The following is a 6,000-nucleotide window of genomic DNA, read 5'->3' as shown; positions in this document are numbered from 1 at the left end:
GAGAAGGAAGAGTTTCCTGTGGAACACTGACCATATTTCTGCAGAGAGGGCTTTCCCCATCTGCTGTGAAGGTCATATGGCTTCAGCCGATGATACTGAGTCATTTAAGAACCCATCAGCATCTAAGTCCAAGAGAGAGGGTTCCCTAACCACTCCACTCCCTCCCTCCCCAGGAACACAGATTCCAACTGCATGCCATGTCTTCCAAAAGCCCTCTTTCACTGCTCTAGCTCCTAGTGATCTCTCACTTTTCTGCTTTTTTTGGAACTAGAACGTATCTGCTGAGTAATAATATCCCTGATTTTTTTGGGATTTGGGGATTTTCAATAAATCTAGTTTTCCTCCATGAGATTATAATTATCTGGAGAGTATGGATAGTCACTTTTGAAGTGTCTGTTACAGATTCTGTACACCCTGAACAGTGTGGTGTAGCTGAAAGAGTCAGGTAGCACGTTTGGTGAATGATTACTGTATGGGCCAAAGGATATGTTCAAAGTTGAAAGGTCTATTGGAGTCTGCTCGTTGCTGTATGTAGGTGTGACAAATCATTTCATTTCTCTGAGCTTTTGTTTTCTCATCTCTAAAATGGGGATAATAATATTTATCCTACAAAGAGATAATATTTGTTGATCCCTTACTATGTGCCAGCTGCTGTTCGAAGTACTTTAAGTGTATCAGCTCATTTAATTAACACACCAGCCTTAAGATGCCAATGCTATTAACTCCATTTTACAGACGGGTACACCAAGGTTCAGAAATGCTCAGAAATGTTAAATAACTTGTTAAAGGTCACACAATAAAGAGAGGAAGGGCAGAGTTTTAAACCCAAGCAATTTAGCACCAGAAACCACCACTTTCAACTATTTTATAATGCCTGTATGATTTACAAGCTCATGGTGGGTGAGAAGCAAATGAATCAATGCATATGAAAACACTTTTGTAAATTGTAAAACACAATGCACTACTGTTACTTGTAGTGGGCAATCAATAAATGCTTTAGTTGAATTGTCAGGTGGCACAAAAAACTTTATAATTATATTCTCATGATGCTTGATATTTTTCAAAGTGCTTTCACACATTTGATCTCTCTCCATAATAAGCCACTTTGAATCCATTTTGGAATAAGGCTAGTGATAAATAAATACTGGCCAGCCAAGGAAATAGGCCCCCAGGTGGTAAATACTTTGCTCAGGGCACAAAGCGAGCTAAACTCAGCCAGGATGGGCACCCGGGTGGTCTCACTCCTGGCCCAAAACTGAAGTTTTGTTTTTTCTGTTTGTTGTTATTATTTGTTAAATTGAAGTGTACACATTATCAATAATAAATAAGACCATAAAAATAATGATTTTTTTCTCTCAGCCATTATCTCTTCCTAGAAATTTGTTTAATCCTTTGAAGGCTGTTGCTGTTTGAAAAACAAAAATCTCCTTTAGCAGTTGGATCCATAAAACTGCATTATAAGGCCTTTTTTTTCAAAATGTAAAGCTTTTTTTTTTCAAATAAAAGTACAGTACACTCCTTGCAAAAATAAAACATAATAAAGTAAAAAAATCCTCTAAATCCCACCATCCAAAGATAATCATCTTTAGATTTCAGTATTACCCTTAACTGTTTTCCTATGTATATACAGTATACACTTTTTACAAGCTCATTTTATAATAACCTTTGTAATGTTTTTAAAAATCTGTGAAACCATGATAATAAGCTCCATTTTTATTGGCAGCATAGTGTTCTATTTTATTGATGTGTTGTAATTTATTTACCTGAAATTAGGGATTATGTTTGAGTAGATGGTGATTAAGTCTTCCCAAACTTCAATCGCTAGCCACAGAAACCAAAGATTGTAGGATAATGATGACCATGCTATATATTTGGTAAATTGCTTTTATTTTTCAGTTAACATTGAAAGAGGGGTTTGGTAATTATAAAGATAAATATAAGTAAAAAAAAATACAGGAAAGGGGTTTACCTTTTATAATGTCTGCCATGTTGTTTCATGCTCTGCCATTGGCATGGTAGAAAAAAGCTCCCATCCTCTTTCTTAAGGAGATGGTTTAACTTTTCTTTTGATGTTTGCAATGGTAAACATTTAAATTTGACCTCTAAGCAAATTTTGTCACATTGCAAATGGAATATTTTAGCTAACTGCTTTGCAACCTGCAAATTCCTTACTTTTTTTTTTAAAACCCACTGCCCACCCTATAAATTCCTTACTTTTATGGGAGCCTTAAACTGTAGTACTTGAGCATGTGTTCATGCATAGCTAAACCTCAGAGAAATCCATGTCAAGGCATCATTATGGTGTGCTAGTTTTACACTACTATAGTCAGCCCTTGGTATCTGTGGGGGATTGGTTCCAGAACTCCAATAAATACCAAAATTCAAGGATGCTAAAATCCCTTATATAAAATGGTGTGATATTTGCATATAACCTAAGCACATCTTTCCGTATGCTTTAAATCACCTCTAGATTACTCATAATACCTACTACAATGCAAATAGATGTTATACTATGGTGTTTAAGGCATAATGACAAAAAAGGTCTGTACATATTCAGTACAGATGCCTGACTACATAGTACACATCAGCGACAATGTAACATTTTTTCCCCCAAATATTTTCTAGCTGTATTTGGTTGCATCCTCCTAGGGGGAACTGGAGGATACTGAGGGCAGACTGTATTTAGGGCTGCACTGTGACCCAAGGGTGCACTGTACAGTAGTGCTTGAAGGGAATATAAGGTGACTGAATTCCGTAAGCATTCTGCTCCCCAAACCATTTGATTCCACTCCAAGTGTGGGTATGGGTGTGAGTGGGTGTATATTGTTTTCTAACTTGCAAGTTGGCATGGTATAGCAGAACCCCATGGGGGAGAGGGAGAGTCTTTCAGCAAATCAGTTTCTCTGAGCCTCAATCTTCTTATTTGTAAAACTAAATTACATATGCTTGTCTAGTCTGACTCAGAAGATTGCTGGGTCAAATTAGATTATACACACAAAAAATGCCTTTGATAAACAGTATGACATCAATGTTTAATAATAAAAAAATTACTATTATTATGCCCCTGGCTTCCTTTTTTTCCCAGTCACTTGGCATGCCTCAGTAGTTCAAGAACAAAATTGTAGAGATAGGCCCATTCAGTTCAATTTTTGTAAAATCTTTTGAAATTCCTGCATGAGAGTGGCTAAGAAAAGTGCAAACTCCTTTCTATGACAGGGCCTAAACTCACGATTTGTGGTTACCTAAACTCAAGATTTGTGGTTAGTTCAGTTCTCTTTGGCATCTACCCAGGTACTGTGCTTTATTCACTTTGGGCAGCACTTTATTGCCAGTCTAGCTCAAGGATTTTAGTATAGGTACGTCATCTTTCCTTTAAATGGGCCAAGATATCATGGCCCTCTTTACGTTTACATGGAAAATATTCGTATCAGGTGTTAGTAATTATTCATCAAGCCAGGAGCTGTCTGGCTAGACTGTCTTTGGCGCGGGTCATTAGTTCATGGAGTCAGTCAGAAAGCCTACTCTGGAAGGATTTTAGTTGTCACCAGTCCAAATCCTCTCATTTTACATATGAGGAAACTGAGGTCCTGAGAATTTAAATGACTTGTTCAATGCAGATAGTTGAGCGGTGGTACTGGGCTTGGAATCCATTATTCTCTGTCATCCTCTAACTCTTTTTATATGAGTTAGATATTGCAAAGATACCATAAAACCACAGAATCCAAGACCACCTGCTTCGCCTCTCTCACTTCCTTAGCTACTATCTTGCGAGCCCCGCCCTCTTCAGGTGGCCAGGTCGCTTCCTGGTAGCTCAGGCACCCCCAAGCGGAACCAATGTCCGTCGGCTCCTGGGTCAGCCGGATCTTTCTCGCTCAGACTCTCCGCAGCGGTGACTCGGCAGCAGCGTCTCGCGTCATCAGTGACAGCCCCGAATCTTGCTACGCTTTGCGTCGCTCTGCCAGGAGCAGTCACCTCCTCCTTGGCAAATAGTCCTCGGCGAGGTCCGAGTTCTTGGATAATTGGAGAAGAGGAAGCACGAGAAGTTGCAGTCAAGAGGACGCGGAATCGACAAGGAGAAGAAGATAGGGACCGAAGTTTTTCGATAGTGTGTGAGTTTAGTTAAAAACTCCCTCCTTCCTAAGGATCCCTCCGCCTGCAGTAGCGGTGGTGAGGCCGAGGGAGCCGCCATTTTGGATGTTCGGTTCCTGCTGCCACTGCTGCCGCCGCCCCCGAAGCTGCTGGTCTCATTTGAGGTTTCGGGCCGGTGAGTGTCACTCGCGGCGCTAAGAATATATTGCTGCTTTTGCCCCACGCTTGCCGGTAGCGCTTGGCCGGAAGCTTCCTGTCAACCCCAGGGGTCCGGTCCCAGGTTGTGGGGGGGTGAGAAGAGAGGACAGAGGCTGGGCCAGGAGGGGCCCGGAGCTCCAGGGGCTGCTCCGACTTCTTGTCGGCTGACCCTCGAGGCGTCTGACCGGGAGGCTCTGCGCGCGGTTGCTTTCGGTGCTGTGGCGTTGCCCGGTCGCTGCAGGCCTCCTTGGACTCATTGACTTTCTCAGGCTTCGATTCTCCTTTGAGGGCTCATTCAGGGAGCCTAGGGTTAGCGGGGCGGGTCCCATCCCCGCGTGTCTGCTCTGAGCCACGTATCAGCGTTCTTGTATCTTATACCCGGGTCAGGTCTTTCGTAGAACTCTATTCAGAATTTCCAAATGCTAAGTTAATCCCAGTCTGCACCTGCAGTGCTGTCCTCTCAGAACCGGACATCGGCCTCGCGTCCCTCTAATCTTCCGACCAACTTCTTTCCCAATTTTCCGTTTTGCTTTTTTTTTAGTTTTTTTTTTAACTGACCTTCCAAGTACACTGCTTACCCTTCTCTCGAACTCCTGATCGTGCGTACATCAGTTTCTAATAATTCTCCCGATCTTCCCGGCTGCCTGAAAGAGTTGGGACGCTTGGTGGTTTCCCTGTTAGGAGATCCGTCGAAACACTCGCTGAGAGTGTACTTAAGCAGTAAATGTTCATAAAGCTAATTAAATGGCTTTTGGGAGGGGAGATAGGGATAGTCTGTCAAGTGTTTTCTCATTTGTGGACTCCCTTCCTGTGCTGAACACTTGGCTTTTTGGTTCTTATCGGCACTGTATTTTTCTTGGTGTTTTATATCCCTAGGCATGGAAATCTGCCTGTGAAGAATCTTAATCTGATAGGTGGAAAGGAAAGTAACTTTTTTGGCTGCTGTAGGGATTAGTTAGCAGAAAAGAGGAGTGAAGATTTTTTAGTGATCTTAACTTTCAGGTGTTTTGTACAGTAATGATCTTTGTTGATGGATTAAAAAAAATACTTGGATTGACTTACGTATTGGATTTTTCTGGATTTTAAATATTTGCTTCTGTTCCCCATAATATTTGTCAGACTTGTATACACCTTAACTTTTGATTTAAAAATATAGATTCTCCAGATAGCCATAATCTCACCACTTTTATTCTACTCTTAACATATGTTTGCAGTGTAGCATGCTTGAATAAAAATCATTTTACAGTAATTCACTGATTATTTCCTATATTTCAAGTTAGGTGAGTGATTGAATCACCTGTTTCATCTTAACCTGGGTTTTTACATCTGCAAGAGAAATGACTTGACTTAGTGACTGCTGAACTTAAAATTTATAACTTGAACAGGACCAACTCTTCTAATACTTCTAATTCGTGTATAAGTGCATTATTCTTATTATCAGGTAGGTACATTCCTGTACTGATCATATCATGTATCAGTAGAAGACTGAATGTTTTTATTGTAAATAGTGTTCTTGTTATTTGTTTTAAAGAGACTTCTCAAAAATATGCATATTTACTCTGAAGCTGTGGAGTTTCTCTTTTTTTTTTTAAAGGAACTCTAAACCGAAAGAGTCTTTTACCAAAAGAGTTTGGTCAAACATGGAACATCTATAGAATGCTCACTCGTTTATTATTGTAAGAACTGTCAGATAGGTGTTATTTAACTGAGTTC

The 6,000-nt window shown here is 40.5% G+C and overlaps 1 protein-coding gene across 2 annotated transcripts in view; it reads left to right on the top strand.

Moving 5' to 3' along the window:
- Positions 1–3,924: 3,924 nt before the first annotated feature.
- The window catches only part of AP1G1 (adaptor related protein complex 1 subunit gamma 1), a 78,700-nt gene continuing 76,624 nt past the window's right edge, over positions 3,925–6,000 (top strand). For both annotated transcript variants that reach the window (XM_019654284.1, XM_019654275.1), the window contains exon 1: positions 3,925–4,264. The gene's annotated coding sequence lies outside the window, so the exon portion shown is untranslated. The remainder of the gene's footprint in view (positions 4,265–6,000) is intronic.

Source organism: Hipposideros armiger, unplaced genomic scaffold, assembly GCF_001890085.2.
Source record: "Hipposideros armiger isolate ML-2016 unplaced genomic scaffold, ASM189008v1 scaffold_9, whole genome shotgun sequence".
Lineage (NCBI taxonomy): Eukaryota > Metazoa > Chordata > Mammalia > Chiroptera > Hipposideridae > Hipposideros > Hipposideros armiger.
The sequence above is the reverse complement of the archived record's forward strand: the minus strand, read 5'-3'. Positions and strand labels throughout refer to the sequence as shown.